General features: G+C 37.4%; 1 protein-coding gene across 2 annotated transcripts in view; it reads right to left on the bottom strand.

The window, feature by feature from the left end:
* The window catches only part of daam1a (dishevelled associated activator of morphogenesis 1a), a 55,585-nt gene extending 40,373 nt beyond the window's left edge, over nucleotides 1–15,212 (bottom strand). Inside the window, exon 1 of one of the 2 annotated variants that reach the window (XM_082142311.1) lies at nucleotides 15,100–15,212. The gene's annotated coding sequence lies outside the window, so the exon portion shown is untranslated. Of the gene's footprint in view, nucleotides 1–2,609; nucleotides 3,258–15,099 lie in introns of those variants that run through there. The other variant, XM_082142312.1, reaches the window with a different exon arrangement.
* Between the last annotated feature and the right edge of the window lie 6,252 nt (nucleotides 15,213–21,464).

Here is a 21,464-nt window from a genome sequence, read left to right as displayed (position 1 = left end):
ACCATTTCAGTGAATGGTTCTAATAAGAACTATTTCTTTCTTAGCCATTTTTATAATTCTTTAAAAAAAATAATCCTCTTCCACTATAAATAACCTTTTTGTGCCAATAATGAACTTTTATTTTTAAGAGTGTAGTGTAGTGAACATGTACATACACAAACACACAGATGTCCAAATTCGGACCCTCCTCCAACAAAAACAGATCAGTACACAATGGACAAACATAAATCAAAAAGGACAGTAACATTTTAGATAAATAAATCATCAATAGGTAGGCTGTTTACGTATAGCCGATTAAGCATTATGTCACTTGGCACACCCACAGGAAAAATGCACACCAGTCTCATTCCATTCAAAATAGTTCCTCAGGTGAGGTCAAAACTATACGCCTGCTTCACCTGAGTCACTTATCTATGAGCACGGGACAAACACGACACACACCAATTCATCTGGGGCAGGTTGCACTGTGTGTAAGTTACAACTTAGCCTAATTTTGTCGTAAAAGGAATCCAAGTTACAACTTACGAACTACTAAGTATTTTTGCATTAATACCATCAATACAAACCCGTCCTAAACGGTGTGTGCATCGGTCTGTGTTGTGCATGTTAAATAAAATCATGATAAATGTCATTTCTTTTTTTGTATCAGTATTTATTTACTGATACTTAATCATTTCAAATACAGTTTCTGAATGTTATTTATGTTACATATAAAAATACTAGGGCTGGGTAAAAAATATTGATTTCTCGATTTTAATCGATTCTTAAATCCCAAGAATCGATTAGTCATCCTGTTTTCAGTTGACGAATGAATAGAACATTATAGCGCGCATCCCATCCAATAAATCTCAATAATCTTTGAGCTTGGTTACGATTGATATGAAACAAAGTCTCAGATTTTAAATTACGGCCATTTTCTTACAAAATTCAAAAACATAAATACCGTTTTGGCGCTGTGGCGTGAGATCGCTCTGGTGCAGCTCAGCTCAAGAGAAGCAGAAGCTCGGAGCGCACATGATCTTCTCTTCCGCCTTAATAATACCAGTTACGACGCGAAATAAACATGAATGAGCATCTGAAAGTATGTTAAAATGTAGAGTAACTTACAACTTATCGAAATCCGTATCATGTGATATGGAATCGCTCAGTGTTTCAACCGTGGAAAGACGTCAGTAAATCAGCTTGTCAACAATGTCATGTAATGTCACATTTACCTCAGAAAAACCATATCCAGTGGCCATAAACTCGTTAGTCAGCTAGAAAAATGAACTCTAGAGAGGAGCATTTTGCTAAATATATGCACCATATTACATATTCATTATCATTTTTAATGTTCTTCAATTTTTAATGCATGTTTGAATAAATCTGGCAGGTTTTTATGACAGCCACCATTTAAATGTTTATATTTCATATAACTTTATTATAAAAATAAAAAAAAAAGTGTAATTTAAGCGTTTGCATACAAATCAGTTCAATATTATACCTTAAATGTTAGTAGGCTAATGAAGCCTAGTAGGCTACAACTGACTCCCATAGTTTACAGCATTAGTTAAGAGATTTGTTTTCCTTGAGAAAATTTGCCATGTATTGTACCTGATAATACCTGAAAATAATCAATATTGAATCGAATCGGAATCGAAATCGAATCGAATTGTGAAATTTGTGTCAATACCCAGCCCTAAAAAATACAGATTATTATCATGATTAAGTAGTATCATATTTAACACCAAGTTCTGGCATGAAACTCTAGAAGGTGCAGGCTGATAGGTCGTTATCTACATAGCGCAGCTGATTGGCTGCTGTTGCATCAGCAGCCAATGAGCTGCAGCTCAACATTCAAGTACTGGTAGTGTTGCTGTTAGGAGTCCGCAGCATGCTTTCAGAAACCCTCCATCTTCCCCAGCTCCACCTGTATAGATCTGCTACCGGGTTAATTCATGTATGTTACTAATGCAGCAGCAGCCAGTCTTACAAGCTCACAGCAATGTCTGTGAATGTACTGGCAGTAGCAAGTCTCAGTACTTGCTCTGCAGCAGCAGCGTAGCAAATCTATTCCGCCAAGACCAAATACATTAACATTGCCACATCCATTACCATGCCAATCTCTCCGAGAGCTGTCATGACAGAAACTTATTTTTACTGTTAGTAACGTGAGGCAAAAGAAGTTAGAATGAAGGATAAACTGCAGCATTTAAACAACTTCTGCTCACATATTTGAAGGCTGCTACTGGATCATTGAAGGTAAATCTACGCATTACTTTACAAAGAGCTTACGACCTACTAGCAACGTTATGCTTTTGGTGCAACTGAATAAAGTACGGAGTAAGTTACAATCTAGCTAGTAGTTACTAAGCCTATAGTGTGGACTTTTTTGTTCCAATTTAAGTAAGAAATTACAAATGGATGGTGCAACCCTAGCCTGGGGCCAAAGGGTAAGTATGCATAAAGCTTATCTATCTACAGTGATCCATGTATCGTCACATGGCAACCCACACAACAAACTCTAACTGAGCTACACTAGCTAAGAAATACAGAAATAAACACCCTAAAACGTAAATGTTAAAGTGACTTCACAAGTGATTTCTCTAAATCAAAGGCAGCATGCTCACCTCACAGAAAGGCACATCAAGAGAACATTGTCGCGTGAAATCCAGGCAGCGAGAGCTGTGTTGATCTCAGCCCTGAATGCTGCGGTGTGGGAAGCATGCAGACCGCAGCAGCTCATACATCTCTCACCATTAAATCAGAGAACTGGTCCTGAAATAGCTGATGAAACTCCCTCTACTCCACAAGATCAACACAAAAAAGCACTCTTCGAAACAGCACAGCCTCCACTGGATTTACAGTATAAGCAGTCTGAATATTATAATATCTGACTACAACTGTAAGCTTGAGGTCAGAGTCTGAATAAGTGCTCCGTCCACACAGTCAGACAGATGTTCCCGGTCTAACTGGGACCGCCCTCTTCCTGTAGGCTATATTCCACACCTCCTTTCTGCACTGCCCAGTGGGAGAGCTGACAAGTGTAAAGTGAAAAAGAGTGAGATCTGAGATGTTACAGTGAATACAAACAAGGAGAAAAAACATGAATTATAGAGAACCAATTACTCCATTGTGTGTGCTAGGCACTAGGCAGTGTTCATTATTATTACCTAAAACGGTTTAAAAATTTGAAATAAAGCTGAAATTAAATACAATATAAATACTAGATGATTTTTTTAACTTAAAATAAACAAACGAAAAAGTTTATGTTGAAGTACTAAATTTACTAAAACTAAAATAAAAAAAATGACAGATAATAAAAAAAAAAAAGACAAAAGCACATAAATTAAAATATAAAAAAATAAAAGCTAATTCAAAATATAAATAAAAAAATACTATATATAATACTAAAATTACACTGTAGCTAAGGCAACTGTCACGATTACTGAACTGTTCATGTGACGGACATGAATAAGACCTCAAATCATGAGGTTTACTGGGGAGTTGTGCTATTATTTTTCTAAGCAAGACTTAGGATTTTCAATTAGCGCCCATAAAATTAGCAAAACAATACCATCAACATGAATATCTTAAAGACTAGAAGGCTCTTTAAGACTCGGGCTAATAGACAACCACCTTAGAAACTACACAGAAACACACTAACATTGTGTCGGCAAGTTTTAGCGTGAACAAGCATTGCACGTTTTCTTTGGAAAACAAAAAAAATCGAGAACGGTTTAAACCCTTTATGAACATATTAAACTGGTTTACACTGCCAGTGCCAACAATGTACTCATCCTCACAAATAAAGATGTTTTCGTTACCAGCTTTCCCTTCATGCCTACAAATAAAGCCTGCTTTTGTTAAAGTGGGTTCAGTGAAGATAGTAAACAAGTTAAAGCAGATTATGCACAGAATTGTGAATGCCTTCTGTCTATTAACTCCAGTTTACAAACCTTTAGCTTAGAAACACAGCTGGAGAGGACGATTAAAAAGCCGAACATCTGTCACAGAACATCTTTAGTCCAATGTTAGTGATTATTTCCATTTTTTGTTTCTGTAGCAAAGCACTACCCAGCTTTCAGGCACTTCATGCAAATCCTACCTGGTGGAATACATACTTCTGGAAATACTGTTTGCATAGTTACATAGTCTATGAATAAATCTTAAAACTTAGTTTCAAAAACATGTTCAATTCAACATTGCAAGGCATCTGCAACTACATGATTACATTTCGGAAAGTAAGCGTTCAATACCAATGGAGCCAGACCTGGATGAGAATTTGCTGTCGATATTGGTTGTTGACATTGTCTAACACTGACCAGTTGGTTAACATTGACCAGCTGAAAAGGAAAGTTGTTTCAAAGACCGAACAAGTTACAACATATTTTTGTTGACTTAAAGAGTTGTCTGACACTCAGACAGCAGACATCTGATCACATTATAAACACTGATTGATCATTCAGTTTGCATCAGACCATATCACTCCAGCGACTGATTAATCACTAATTCACGTCACTCCATTGATCTCCGACAACCAATCAGCTCTGCTCTTGTACACAGACACAAAAACACGTACACAGTGTCTGGTTGCCTTACTTGAGCAATCTGCTTCAGATATGAAATGCCATTATTTTCCCAGAATACCACTTGGAAGCAATAATGAAAGCCTTGGTTTCCAAGCGCAGATCAAATTTCCTCTGTTTAAAGGACACGAACCAGAGTGCATCTGGCTCTTTCCTCTCCTGTGCTGAGCACGGGTCACAGAGGTCAGGTTAGGGTCATCGTCAGGAAGTGTGGGTACTGCTAATGGGGATGTATGTCTGTCAACAGCAATTATTGATCATGAACTTTGCTCCTTTGCATCAGTGGAGTGAACAAATACATTCACTTCACTGCATCAGCACAACAACAGCTACCATCTGAGGTCCGAGATATGCCAATTTTGTTAACATGATGAACTTTTTAGAATAGAATAGAATATCTAACTGCCATATCTTGGTTATACTTCTCCCAACTACAATTACATTTCCTGATGGAAACAGCTTGCTTGCAAGGCAGCAAAAAATAATTGCTGTTCAAGTTTTTTGGGTAAGTTCAGATTTTAGCTTTGGTTGAAATTTGTGAATCAGTTGTGAATCAACACATTATTGTTTTGTGCCTTTGCAGTTTAAATGACATTTAGTATACAAATAAATGTAAGAGACGCATTGCAATACAGAAAGCAATATTACAATGACATCATTGTTGTGTGTAGCCTAACATTTAGATAAAAAAAACAAAAACAATACAGGATTTCAAGTTTAAATAAATCAGGTGGGAAAAAAATAAGTATTCATTTTTTTAGTTATTAAAAAAACACAAGTTTAAAATAATAATTTTGTGTGTTTACATGTACGAAAAAAGAAAATGATAAAAAAATCATTATCTGATTGGTTGTTGGAGATCAATGGAGTGACGCGACTTATTGATTAATCAGTCGCTTGAGTGATCTGGTCTGATGCAAACTGAATGATGAATCAGTGTTTATAATGTGATCAGATGTCATTTTGGCCGTTCATTTATGCCCTGTTTACACGAGAACACTCGTGGGTGAAAACGTAAAAATATTTTATCAGATGTGCCTTTCGTTTAGACGGCGACGGCGTTTTTGGGGCTTAAAAACGCCAAAAAAGTGAAACCACCCTCCAGAGTGAAAATCTTAAAAACGCTCCACCGTCGCGTTTCCGTCTAAACGGTAAAAACGTAAAAGTCTGTTAGACAGTGAAGGCACCGATCAGTGCTTCACATTGCCACCTAGCCGCCTGGAGTGCATACTACATCGAATTTCACACACTTTTGCGTCACCGTATGCACGCAGATTTCCCCCCCATAACACTCGTCTAAACGCAGAATAAAAAGTTATCACTTTTGCGTTTTCTCTTCAGATCGTTTCTGTGTAAACGTAGCCTTACACGACAACGGCGTTTTGGGTGTCTGAAAACGGGAACTTTTGAAAACGGATTTCTAAAGTGCAAGTTTTTAAAAACAGTCTCTGTGTAAACAACAAAAACGCAAATCTCTGAAGACCACGACGTCACGCACATACCTATTATGTGTTCAGTCTATAGTGTTTCTTCGCCATCTAATGGCCCGGCACCAGAATACAGGATTTTCAGTCGTTTTTTGCGGATCCGTGTGAAAGGAGATCGTTTTGACAATGATGTCGTCTGTACACGGAAAACTCAATGGAAAAACTTCTCCGTTTTAAGCATATCGTTGTCGTGTGAATGTACCCTGAGTGTCAGACAACTCTTTAAAGTCCCCGTGAACCGGAAGTTGCAAACGACTTTTCTCCAGTGTAGTGACGCATTTCCGAGAGAAACGGAATAATAAATGAGGAAAATAGTGGGCGTGGCTTATTTTCCAACTAGCACCTGATTGGATCTAGATAAGTAGGTGTTTAATTCAAAAAATGGAGGCAGATCTAAACGCAAGTTTACAATCGGTTGTTGAGGATTACTCGCCACCTGAATCACCGCAATTTAGTTTGCAGCAGGAGGAGGAGGAAGATGAAGAAGAACAGGAACACACGGAGGATCATTTCGTCACGGGAATCAGACCTTACATGTTTGAGCCGTTACATGCGGAGAGTTCAAATGGTCACCTGGACGTGGCGGCTCAGGAGCAAGTTCACACTCGCGAGCATCTCGATGTGTCCCAATGGTAATACTAATTGTAATTATAAAACTATTTTTATTTGCTATTACTGCTGCAACCAATGATAGTAACGTGCGTTTTATGTTTTTGAATCTTGTACCTTGTCTAGAATAGTTGCCTTCATCTATAATTGACAGATAATTTAGCTTACCACGATTAAACCACAACTTTAATTTGTCAACTTAACTCTTAACTTAACTTAACAAGATAACTCTGTTATCCCTCCTTCCTCGAAATGTAAAAAATCGAGCCATCTGGACCGTAACGAGGGAATTTTAGGGAAAGGGAAAAGTGTTCCGTGAGTTCCACAACCAAAAATGCACCTCCTCGCCATCTCTCCTTTCACGCGCTGTCAAACACACAGGCAGCCTGTCTACTGTCAGTTGGAGGGGCGTGGTTACGGATTAAGGAGACGCCAAATTCCTCACGCCTACGTCATCAGTGAAGGTCCTCCAATGCAGAGGGGAGGGGCATTTTCAGATTTTGATTAAAGATTATGAAGCCAAAACATTTTTTTGTGTGGATTGACTCGCATGGATGAATTGTTCAGCACAAAACGATCAATTTAGGCGAACAAAGTGAATATAGTCAATTTTGATTTCACGGGGACTTTAAGTCAAAAATGTTGATTTGCTGCCTATGTTGTTACTTGTTCGGTCTTTGAAACAACTTTCCTTTTCAGCTGGTCAATGTTAACCAACTGGTCAGTGTTAGACAATGTCAACAACCAATATCGACAGCAAATTCTCATCCAGGTCTGGCTCCATTCTGGTATTGAACACTTACTTTCCACAATTTAATCAATCCAGTTTAACACAAAAATGTCATTACAGATGTAAAATTTGTTGGTTTTTGCAATGCAACTAATCCAAAAAAACACATGAGATTTTTAGATTGCTAGGTTTTATAAGGATGTTTACATGCTCGCCTTGCAAGTGCTGTAATTTTACTATATTTGTATTGCCATATCTGCATCAAATCTTTATGCATGGCTAAATAATAAAATTAAATAAAATGCAATACATTTAAATAAAACAAAACGTTGACTGCTCCCATAAAGTGTAGAAATGCATTCTTGTTTAATGATGCTAATTCCACAGAAAATACATTACTTTTGCACTTTCAGTTACTGATGACTAAATTAAAATCACTGATGAACAGTTAGATCTCACATTGGAAGAAAGATGTCAACCAAGTCTTTTTTATCAAAGGCAAACATCCGGGAACTTCCGTCGCTTACAGCCTAGTCCATTACAGCACCAGCTTTTAATTACGCCTCAACATATCTGAACAACACCCGTCTGTGAAACAAGGAAACGATTTCAAATTTTTCACTTTGTTTCTTCAATCAGTACAGCACAAAATGCTAATCATTTAATCAGATACAAACGCAAGTATGAGAGTAAGAACGTGATCTGATTCTTCAGGTTGTAAGGTGTGTCTCGAGTAAACAGATTCAGAACATACAGCCGAATCCTCTCTGAGGGATTTCTCACACCCTTAGACGGTCAGGTAAAGAGACGGGTGTGGGAAGTGGGTGTAACTGATGACAGGATGTGCATCACGTAGACCCATGGGCCTATGGGAAAGTGTTTATAGCATGACCACACACTATCTGCGGAGGGCTATTCCACCACCCAGCACTGACCTTCACCCGGATTATCCCAGAACAATCTGCTCTTTTCAAAATACCATAACAAAGTGAAGAAATTGAGACTTTCCCTTTGGCCAAAATCCTCTTATGATGGAAAGGACAAAAACCTGGCTCTAATAAATCAGAACTGGATGCATAGAAAAAGTATGGGGTTGCAAAAGGCCAGCAGAAATCACTCATTTCATTTACACAAGAGTCGTATCAACACAGCAACACACCCACTCGTTACACAGCAAAAAAAGCCTCTTTTGTGGCCATAAAAGAGGGGAAATCCTGTTTCTTCAAGTCACTGTCCAAACAAAGCAAAATTGTAATAGTAAAATGTGCCAGAAAGATCTTGAAAACACAGCAGTCAGTCCAAATCGGGGAACAGTGTCCTCCTTTCCTCTTTATTTGATAGGAACCAAATCTAATCCACAGCAGTTCAAAACAATCTGAGCTTTCTGTTCGAATAAATCCCGCCCTTCTTTAAATTAAAAGTCTATGTTTAATGTTTAACGGAAAAAACGGTCAATGTTTTGGGTCCATGAAAGAATTTTTTTCCCCCATTAAAGGCGTGTCATACACAGGCGGATGAATTCAAGGTGTGACGACTCAGAGACTCGCCCTTAAGAAACAACCTGTGATTGAACTGCACTTAAACATATAGCTGCATATGACAGCCAGTGTCGACAAGCACCAATTAACCATCAAGTCTGACAGCTAGTGGTGGCTAACATGGAAATAATTAAGTCCGAGACATGACCTAGCATTCCCTAACCCGACCGCAACTATTATCGGCCTCATTAAATATAGCAGAAAGTGAATAAATAGTTCGTTTTTTCAGAAATAGTTCTGGCAAGACTGGTGGCACAAACAGTCTTGCTTTTGCCCGTAGTCTAGGGGATGAAGCTGAGAGCTCTGTGGCCTTTCTTCCACGCCGCAGGATAAATGTAGTCAGTTTTCCCCACCATTATTGCTCTAATGTGCGCCCGAAGGGCTTCTAGTCGTTGCCAAACCAGAAGCATACTGGTTCACCCTGGTAACAAAAAGGGCAATAAAATTCCCCCCGAGAATCAAATTGCCACTGGCTACTGTTTGGAAACACCCTACCGCATGTGCCGGCAACAATTCAGAGCCAATTAGAGACCTTCAGACTTGATTGCATTTTCAGCCTCAGCGGTCTTGTTGGGAACTTGCATTTCCACTTAAGTTAAACCCACATTTGCACACATTTCATGGCCCACTGAAATGTTTAGTTAACGCTGGCAGGTCGCAGGCATTCCGTTCTGCAATGCTAGCTAGTGCCCTCAGCTCTTGAATACAATGACCTCCAAAACATCTTTGTTTCAATCCCCAAGCGTATTAATTGTCGGGCCTGTCTTCCTGGTGCAAGCAGAGTTCAAGGCTACGCCGTTTCTGCCGCCTCTGTAAATTATATGAGCCTCTGATGTGGATTCAATGGACAATGGCTGCTGGCCACCACCTTCTCCATCTGGTGAATCCATCATTTAAAACCCAATCCATGTAGAAGCACTGTCACGCCATGTGACACCATGTGTCACTGAGGATAGGGGGTTTCAAGCTGGAGAAAAAAAAAAAACATAAAATAAAAAAACTCTTACTTTCGGCTTATCAAAACGGTTTACAAAAAAGGGAGAGAAAAAAAATATCTCTCACTTTCAGCTGCTTCCACAGAAGATTAAAAATAAACAACAAATAATCTAAAATTAAATAAAATACAATAAATGACATCAATGGCCCTTTATACATAAAAATATAAAGCTGTAGGCTATATTTTAGGGGGTCCGTCTGAAGGGGATCATCATATTTGAGGGTTTGTGGCATCAACAAGTTTGAAAAACCACTGGCTTAGGATGAAAATCAACACTGTAAAAAATGTGGCTGCGATTAGTTATAACAACTTAAAATTTGTTGAGATAACTTAAATATCCAACTTAACTAAAGTTAACTAAACTTAATATTTTAAGTCAAGCATGAACACGTACTTTTTAAAGTTGAAACAATGTTGGATTTTAAGTTGTGATAAATAATCGCAGCAATTTTTTTTACAGTGAATGTTGAATGACTACTAATTGGTTGCAAAGGCTAAATGCTTTGAATGTTTTCAAGGCTTGGCTTGGATTGTATAAAATAATGAGATATTGCATGCCTTGAAAACACATACAGCATATGTTCCACACCTGTCCCGCGTAAACATTAGATCAACTCTTGCAATTTTTACCTCATTTGGAAATGGCTTTGGATTTTGTTTATCTAAACTGGCACGTTTCCACCCACTGTCAAGCGTAAAATCTAGAGACTGTATCTGGGAATATTTATACAGCAAGAAGTCTTCATGAATACCAGTCAAACACAATTGCACTGTCAAAGTAGAATGGTGTTAACTAAAGGTGATGATACACACTACACAGGGCAACTTTTTGAGCAATGCTGCTGGGCAATGTTGCCGTCAACGGGCAACCAGATGAGACACAGGGTCCACGACCGATCTAAATTATCCAGATAGAAATGTTTTGCCCATTTTCAATGGGAAAGTGCCCAAGCAACAATCGCTCGGCAACATTGCTCAAAAAGTTGCCCTGTGTATCATCACCTTAAGAGGAGTCAAAGAAGCAAAACTTAAGCTGATCTCCCTTAAGGAATGCCACTTGGGCTCTTGTGTCAGTTATGTGTTGCAACAGGATGCCATGGGCTGTGGCAATGATGGATACTACAGAAACCTGTAGAAGGACAGATCAGCTCAATGGTAGCTCAGATCAGCTCGGATCAGCTCAATGGTTTTTGTGTCCCCTGCCCATGCTAAGAGCCTCCTACATTTGGGTGGTTAGAGGTGCAGTGCTTTTTGGAGCACTGGGGTGCCAAGCAAGACCGTAATATGAATAACATGAGATCAGAGCATTGTCCGAGCTTTATCCAGGAGAGAATGGCAAATTTAAACAGCTACACTGGGCTTTTGTTCCACTACACTGGACAGAGCTGGGATAGGCCTCCCAGAACACCTCCTTTATCCGAGGCACACAAACCCTGAGGCACATCAACACACACACACACACACACTCACACGACTCCTTCTGCAGGCTTGTGCAGTGCAGTACAATTCAAATACAACCTGATGAAGAAGAGGCTGGCACCATCAAAGCATGCCACCATTAAAAAATTAAAAAAAAGATTAAAAGAGAAACTGAATGGTAGAACCTCTCGCTCCTTATAGAGTTTAATACAGTTCAAGGTTTTGCACTGTATGCACCTATAAGCAGAAAACGGACTGCTTCTTCTTTTAATCCTATTTTTGAAAAGACCTGTATAAGATGCCAGACTTACTGTTAACTGGTCAACCATATTCAATACACTTTCTAAAGTGTGTTAAGTACAACAGAAGCCATGTGTTGAATTTGCTATGTTTGGTACCCTGAGGTGATGAATCGAGTCTGACTCAAAGACAACTAAACATTATTGCCTCTACATCCTTATTGGCTCAATTTTTGGTTTTATTAGATTAGAAATCTAGAAACCTGCCTAAAGCATCGCATTGGCTTTAGGATTTGATGTTATACCTACACTTGGAAAAGATTAAATATTCAATTAGAGGTTCTCGCAAATTGTCTTATGTCTGGTAAACCGTATTTCTCTGCCATAAATACGTCCTGTGGAGTAATGGGATTTACACTGTCATTGTTACTTGTTCTTTTTCACACACCTCTCTATATGCTAATCTTGTTTTGTTTGATCCTTAGGTACCATTAAATATGTCAAAATGTGTTTATGTTGTTCATTACAGTGAAGTGACACTGTTTTATACCTTTTGACTGTGGTATCCAACTACTCTTTGCCTTATTATCATTTTTTTACATTGTCATTATTTAACTATTGCATAATATTTATTTTATTTTCTTGTATTATTATTACTATTATTATTTTCATTATCTTTTATACTATAACTAACTATAATAAATGATTTGTTGCATAAAGAAAATGATACCATTCATTGCATTTTTTCCATTGTGACATTGACAATTAAGCCCAATTTCTTTATTAATTTAATTAATAAATACAAATATTGTAATCATTGTATTGTAAAAAAAAATTGTAAATAGTAAATTGAACATCATGGATATATTCAATTATAATATACATATATATTATATTATATTTGTAAGAAAAAATTTTTTTGCCAGGTTTTGCAGGTCACAATGCAAACAGTGGTCCTAAAAATAAGATATATTTTCTTGAAATAAAATACCTTTTTCCTTTGAAATATGACCCGACAGCATGTTTTTCGACAGATTTATCATTATATCTTTTAAAGTTATCTACTGTAGATGTGAACTAAGAATGTCAAATGTCAAGAATGTCATCCCTCACAGTGCTTTAAAGACATCTCTGTGGCCATGGATACAGCAAAAGATCTTTAAACTTGAAACTAGATTACAATTTCTCTATCTTATCAAAGAAACACGAGAATGTGATTACGAGACATGAATATCCAAACCAACTTGTCCTTCCCTTACTTTCAATTCAGTATGCACACTTGCACAGCAAAAAGTAAACCAGCTCCAAATCCCACAAAAGCACACATATTACACATCTTTCTATTTGCAACATATTGCATCATACATTACGTATTCAAGAGACACAGAAACTACACATAACACTTAAAACCTAAAAAAAACTACTTAACCAGATTAGCTCAGAGGAAGAGCCCACAGGAGGGTGGAGTCTTTCGTCTGGTATCGGTTGCACTCTGAAAGAAGTCCCGGTATCATATCTTGGCACTATTTTGACATTCTCTAGCCCTGAGATAGTGAAGATGTCTCAATGTGACCCCACCTCTGTAATTAAAGACATCTCCCACACGTCTAATGTCAGCATCTCTACCAACCTCCCCAATTAGGCCAAAACAAACTCTCGTTGCTGTGCACGACCATGAACAAGCGCACACACACCCTTCACATAAACCATCAACCCTCTCCCAAAAAAAAAAAAAAAAGACAAAGTGCCGGGACTGCAGGCAGGAATTCTGGGCCCTGCTGGAGAGATTTGGCTTATCGCCCAGCATGTTAAGTACTAGAGATGTGACTAAACGAGAGACGCTGAACACTGCACGGTGCAACAAATTAATAAGGTCAGACGGCCCTGGATGAGCAGTCGCGGATGTAAAGGAATGTGGCAATGATTTTCGATGTGAACGAACCTGCATTACATCCATGAGCGAGCAGCAATTTCGGTCGCATCAGACTCTTTGCTTTAATGCTTACATTGTCACTGCAAGTCTGTGCTTGTGAGCTTGATCACAGAAGAACGCTATAACTGCTTGCTATTGCAATAATTCAAAATGCTGAGGTGGATCGCGTGCAGACATAATAATTCCACTTTGTGTCAAAGTAACGACAAAGGAAAAAAAATTTGTCCCAGGCGCATTATTTTATTCATCCAAACAATAAGAAAACAGACCACACACACAGCAGCCTATCAGTCCCAAGATCTTTTTGGTAAAGCTACTGCATGTAATGCGAAAGACCCTTGACAAGCAGTCTTTGCCAGTTTGTGAAGGACATATTGAAGGGATGTAGTTGCTACTGGCAGGTGGAATCAGGGAGAGGACAAAAAATTTGGATATGATCAATATTTTGGAAAAGACGTTTAGATGCATACATCTACTAAATGTACATTTTTTCTAGCACACAAACATATTACATGACCTCAAATCTAACAGACTAAAATGCCTCAAAAACTCAGTTTTCATAGATCAGATCTTATTAAAAAGAACAGCCTAATTTTTTTACATATACAAGTCACAACAACATATTAAAGCTTATACAGGAAAAACTACAACAAATGTGCTAAAAAACAATGCATAGCCTACTCTGTCCAGACCATAAGTTAGTGTAGTAACAGTTCTGCTGTGTTGTGAATTAACAATATCTTTCTCAAATATTATATGATCAATAAGTTATGACAACGTTTTTACATTGCTTTAACTCATCAAAATAAGTTAAGCAAGTTACACCTTTTTTATAAGTTATGCAAGATTCGTCTAATTTTTTATCAGTTTAAAGTAGCCTATAGCCTAAGCTGAAATGATGTAAACATCCAAGTTAACTGTACTTAAAAATTGAAGGCAGCAACATTTTTTTTACATTGTAAATATTTTATCTGTGGGGTTTTACTTCGTACTTCGTAAAACATTTCATTATCAAAACACAACTCGCATCAAAAGAAACTTTGTGATACCAACATTACCTCTACTGCAGTGTATGAAAAGTAGATTTCCATTTGATTAATCATTAACTTTCCTTTGTCCTTCAAGAAAAGTAGCAAAAAACAGCTGGCAAAACAGTGACTGAATTAAACTCTCAAGTAAATCTTGCGTGTAAAGGAGTTTTAAATGGCAACATATATCAAACTGTCATGAGTTAGTGAGATAAACACTGTATAAAGTGCAGTTTCTAAAGTGAAATAAGTAAAATAAGAAATAAAATAATCAAAGAAGTAAAATAACTACAAACAGGTAACGTTAACTGTTAGCGTTCGGCAAACAAATGTATTGAAACTGGAAACAAAAGCGTTTCATTTGTTTTATAAATCTGACGAGAATCACTCGTCCATTGAACCGCCGATTTCGCATGTATCTCTATGTCCCACCCTTTAAAGACAAATCACTTAAAAAGAAGTCAAAAGTCGGCTGCATTTACACTATTTGTTTTTCTGAACGTCTCATGTAGCTGTCAGTTTGACGTCTGAGATTGAGAACTTAACGTTACCTTGTAAACAGTCCCATCCTCCCCGCGAACGCTCTGAGCTCGTGCGCTGCGCTCTCATTCCCCTGTGCAACAATACAGAACGACCCGACAGCCGGGTGACGTCAGCCCTATTGGCTTTGTGATTGACAATTAGTGCGCATGCGCAACCGTTTGTTTATGCGGGAAATGTAGTAGGCATACTTCATTTTCGTAAGTAGGCTATGTCTTAAAGGGAAAGTTCACTCAAAAATGAAGAAAAAAAATGGTGACATCATTTACTCACCCTCAAGTTGTTACAAACCTGTATGAGTTTCTTTCTTCTGCTGAACACAAAATAAGATATTTTGAAAAATATCGGTAACCAGACAGTTGACACTAGCCATTGACTTCCATAGTATGGGAAAGAAATACTATGGAAGTCAGTGGTGAGCAGAAACTGTTTGGTCACCGACATTCTTCAAAATGTGTTCTTTTGTGTTCAGCAGAAGAAAGAAACTCATACAGGTTTGGAACAACTTCAGGGTGTGTAAATTATGACATTTTTAGGTGAAATATCCCTTTAAGAAACGAGTGCCATAGGGGAAGTGTCAAAACAGTGGGCATTTAAACCACACTTAAACATTTAAATTAATTAACGACATGCATTGCTCATAAACAGGTAAAAATAAATGGTTGTAAGTCTATCAATTATTACTGGCCTATTGATACATGTTAATATAATTAATTAAATATTACACTAAGACAAATGTTTTATTGTACATGAACTATCTATTTGTTAATTTTACTAATAAAAATGTAAAGCACTTCTCAAAGACAGTATTAGTATATCTTATTTTGCTATTTGAAATGTTAAATAAAAGATCAATGAAATAATAACATAATCCTTCTGTGCTTATTTTTAGAAATGTATAATACTATGTGGTCACAAAGCTTTCTTTTCCATTCTGTAACACTGAATCACTACAATCATTTCTGTTATAATAGATGAAAACCCTTCATTGGTGGAAGTCTTGCCAAATTTTAAGGATCGATTTGAGCAGATAAACACCAAATTAGCTTATAATTAACATAAAATGGGCACTAATTAGCAAAGCAAATCTGAAATTTTAGACAAATTTGCCAGGGCTGGACAAATATCCCACTCCAATTGCATTTTAGTAGTTATTTATTTATTCATTACAGTTGAGTTATTTTTTATTGTACAAGACTTATTATTAGACATAGCTATTAAAAGTATTTTTACAGTAAGATGTAAAGTCAAATGCAATTATCAGAAGCATGGCAGTGCAATGAGTCAATATGTAAAGTTCATAACACATAAAAGATGAAAAATACTTTTTTTTGTGTGTGTGTGTGTACTAGTATGAAATACCAATTGAACATTGATGTCCCATTAACAGCCTTTCCCAAAATACTTCTGTATACAGTAAGTCATGTGATGTTTAACGTAGCAACTCAAGGAAGAGATCCATACGATTTATTAAGGCAAAAGCAGGCCACAGACAGACTTACATGGGATTATGGGAATGATTGTACATGGTGGGCTGTCTGGTGGAATTACAGGCATGGCAGCAGCTGGTGATGGAGATTGGGCCATGGGGCTACACTAACCCATGATCGAATTTTAATTCCCAAAACTGCATACTGCCTGCTCTAATTTATTTCCAGAAATTAATGTTAGTCAAAAAATTAGGACTCACCAGAGTTCCTGACTCTCTGAACATGAGTCCGAATTTTGAATTGATCATTAATAGGCTATTATTATTATTTTTATTATTATTATTGACCTCTGTAACTGATATAACACACAGTGTGTGCATATGTTATTATATATTATTATGTTCTTTTTTTACATAATATATTTTTAGTAATATTTTAAGTTTTTTAGCTTTTAGTATGTAAATGTTAGCCTTATGGTTATGAATAAGCAGGTGTGTTCAAAAACAATGACAAAATTCGCATTTAGGAGATATAAGTATTCAAATCTTACAGTCCGCTAAAATAGATCACAGATTTTTATGACATCATCACGGACTTCAGCTTCTCATCACATCCTCTATCCAATCAAATGCTCTCTAGAATATAAAACGCTAAATATGTAAACTAAATGCTATTGGCTATTTGAAAAGGGGGAGGAGCCAAGCAATATGTCCCGCCTTAGCTTCCTGTTTAGTGGAAATTACGGCAACACACCATACAAAGCTGCGTATTTTGTTCCAAGGCACTTCAGTGGGCCGTTAACCCCAGATTATTGTGATTTTTAACCCCAGTTTTAAACCCAGTTGAGGAACTTTTCACACGTGTAATTTAAGTAGGGTTAGCACCGCTTTTTACCCAGGGTTATGAAACCTTTAAGAGGAACCGCTTTTGCGGTGTCATCACCGCTACTGCCATGACTATGACGACTTTGCCCTCTGTTATCACTCTCCTATGCACTTTCCACATCTTTTACTTATATATATATTTTTTTTTTTAAGTTCACTATTTCTGTCTCCACTCCCCGCTACAACTGTACATGATCACCATCTCTCCTTCGGCTATTTTGGCAACAGATCTTTAGTCCGAAAACTCACTAAGGACAACTTGGCTTTCAACATGCCTCATTGTCTTGGCAGTCTGTAAATGTCTTTTCAGAAGCCAAAGCTGTATCCTCAGAGTCAGTATGCCAGACTAGAGCGTCATGGTTGGAAGGAAAGTCTGTTTAATGTATAGAGGGCTTCTAAGGACTGGGGCCGAGAGTTTTAGAGGTGTGTAAATATTTAAACGGGTCTGCATATTGTTATACAGGAACTAATAGGAATGAGGCTGTGCTCTCTATAAGCGGCTAAAAAAACAGCTCTTTAAAACTGCTTAAGCCAGAAGGATTCTATCTGGATTACATGATTTATCCATAACGCCTGTTCGACCCTTAAAATAACACAGTAATTACTGATTCTGAGCATAATTCGTTAGGAAATCCCTGTATATTACAACAAATTACACTGAGACATAAGTCAATGCAAATACGAAATATGACATACACTATCGTTCAAAAATTTGGCATCAGTAATGTTTTTGGAAGATGTTCTCTTATGCTCACCAAGGCTACATTTTGAACAGAATACAAATGCAGTAAAACTCTGATATTGTCAAATTTGTTACAATTTAAAATAACTGTTTGATATATTAATATATTTTAAAATGTAATTTATTATTGTGATGTAAAGCTGATTTTTCAGCATTATTACTCCAGTCTTCAGTGTCACATGATCCTTCAGAAATCATGCTGATTTGCTGCTCAAGAAACCTTTCCTATTATTATCAGTGTTGAAAACTGCTTAATATTTTTTTAGGGTTCTTTAATGAATATAACATTTTAAATGCAGCATTAATTTTAAATGTAAATCTTTAGTAACATTTTAAAGGTTATTACTGCCACTTTTGCTTAATTTAATATGTCCTTGATAAATGAAAGTATTCATTTCTTCTTCTTTTTTTTATCTTTGCAGCCTCAATATTTTGGTATATGAAACATTTTCTAAAAGTACCTAAAACTTTTCTGTCAAGATACTAGATAGTTAAGGCAATAGTTCACTCTGACATTACTCACTTTTGAGTTGTTTCAAACCCTCCTAATATTTAGCAGAATGTTCAAGCTGTCAATTCCATAGAATAAAAGTGAAAGGGGACTGTTGAGCTCCAAAAATGACAATAAGCACAATAAAATATTTAAATAAAATATAAATGTATTGTTATATTTCATGACTTCTGAAGCCATTCAATAGGTTTGCGTAAAACAAAAACGCATTATTTGCTCAAAAACGTCCCCTCAGCTTGCCCTTCCACGTTGAACTAAGGTACATCAAGACAAGTTAAACCAGGTTTGACGTCATCAATGAGACATGATGACATCAAACCTGGGTTTCTGTCCCTGTTCACTTTCTTATGGAAATGAGCCGTCAGGACTTTCCACAGAAGAAATAAAGTAATGTGGTTTTGGAAGGACATTCAGTTTTGGGGTAGCTGTTCCTTTAACGCTATCAGATAGCACAAATATTCTTTACTAAGACATCAACTTCAAGCATTAACTTCCTGCATATCATTTCCTTGTGTATTTAACAACCTCCAGAGTACAGATAAAAGTGGCCAGAAGTAGAGTAGATTATCTGTGGGGCTCAAAATCAATCTCTCGGCTTTGATCTGCATTTAACCCTTAGGACTGAAAACTGTGAGAAGCTTAAATGCACTCTCATCGTAAAGCCATTTAGGTCTTTTCAATCTTGGCAGAAACTTTAATACCAACAAAGAGCTGGTTCCCTAAAAGTTCTCTTATTCAAGCTATTCAATAATGTATAACTAGATAAACATTCTCATGTATCAGTCATTTCAAACAATCATCAATCAATGCAAAAAGAATGTTGCTCATGTCAGAAGCAGGACAATATCTTAACCACAGTGAAGTATCTTGTATGCTGCCTGGCATTCAGTGCAGCATAAAGCCTGTAATGTACTACAACCACAGTCTCTGTTCTAACACAATTACCTGCCTTTTCCCAATGACAAAGAACTTGGTAATTTCATCGTTATTTACATGGATCATGAAGTCCACTTATAACAGCCTTAGGAAACAAATCAGCTCCTGAGTTACAGCCAAGTGGTTTACATTATACTCTCAATTTTTTTCTGTAGACCTAGTTCCAATACCAGAGGACTTTGTGTGTGCACAAGAAAATATATATAATGAGAAAATATACACTCACCAGCCACTTTATTACACCTATACAACTGCTTGTTAATGCAGATATCTCAGCCAATCACATGGCAGCAACTCAATGCATTTAGGCATGTGGACATGGTCCAGACAATATGCTGAAGTTCAAACTGAGCATCAGAATGGGGTAGAAAGGTGATTTAAGTGACTTTGAACGTGGCGTGGTTGTTAGTGCCAGATGGGCTGGTCTGAGTATTTCAGAAACTGCTGAACTACTGGGATTTTCACGCACAATCATCTCTGGGGTTTACAGAAAATATCCAGTGAGCTGCAGTTCTGTGAGTGAAAATGCCTTGTTGTTGCCAGGGGTCAGAAGGAAATGACCAGACTGGTTAGAGCTGATTGAAAGACAACAGTAACTCAAATAACACTTGTTACAACCAAGGTCTGCAGAAGAGCATCTCTGAACACACAACACGTCGAAACTTGAATCAGATACTGGCACAACTGGTGCCACTCAGCTAAAAACAGGAAACTGAGGCTACAATTCATACAAGCTCACCAAAATTAGACAACAGAAGATTGGAAAAACGTTGCCTGGTCTATGAATCTTGAACATGACGATGAGTTGACAATACTCAAATGTAGGGTGACCATATTCCAGGACATGTCCGGCCGGGATTTTGAGATCGCCCAAAATATCCGGGATACGGCTTTTGCTTTCTTGTCGCCATTCTTTTTGTTTACATGCACACCTTTTGATTCAGTAGGACTGAATTAATTCCGATTGGTGAATCTAAATGTAGTGTTTACATGAACGCTAAACAAGTGATCGGTTGATGTGCGTTCTAGCATTGCTAAGAAAATTCCTGTGTTTTCGTGTGATCGGGATCCGTGTGAAGCAGAATGCATGACCTGCAAAGCTGGCACGTACGTGTCAGTGTCAAATAATGTAAACATAATGAATGGTGACTGTAGAAAGCAAAAGCCGAATCCCGGGCATTTTGGGCGATCTCGAAATCCTGGCCAGATATGTCCTGGTTAAACAGGACGTATGGTCACCCTACTCAAATGGCCTCCAAAGTCACCAGACCTCAATCCAATAGAGCACCTCTGGGATGTGGTGTGTGGGATTATAAATTTAAGAATCTGTTTAAGATCTGCTAATCTAGTCCTTACATAACATAACATGAAAAACTAGAATACACTGAATTTAGCATTTTAAGGTAAAGATGATGACATCAGATGAATGATTCTGCAAAGCAAAGTTTCCTGCAAGTCCTGTTCTCTTTATTGTAAGTCAAATGAGCCAGATTACTGAGAGTCTCGTCTTTTGTCTTTATTAGCTCTTGGAGCCCCTGTCCCAATCTTTGAATTAGTTATGCTGATAGAATTAGGACTTGCAACACTCTAGAGTCTGGGGTAGGTTGCTATTACTGTATACTTCATTTGCATGATTTGTTAAGGTCTAAACGTCTAAACTTAAATCTAAACTTCAATGTACACTAGTGAGGCTTGATGACTGCAGCTACCAACAGATCGTGTTCTCAATAGAGAATCCTGCTGATGATTCAACCAAGTCTTGGTCTTCGCTTCTGAAGTTTCCAACAGGTGGAACTGGAGATTCTCGCGATAAACCAATCAAACAAAAATTATTAAAATAGCTCAACACAACTAATGTTTCAAGTGGTTTCCC

This window comes from Leuciscus leuciscus (genome assembly GCF_965113295.1).
Source record: "Leuciscus leuciscus genome assembly, chromosome: 17".
NCBI classification, from domain to species: domain Eukaryota; kingdom Metazoa; phylum Chordata; class Actinopteri; order Cypriniformes; family Leuciscidae; genus Leuciscus; species Leuciscus leuciscus.
The sequence above is the reverse complement of the archived record's forward strand: the minus strand, read 5'-3'. Positions and strand labels throughout refer to the sequence as shown.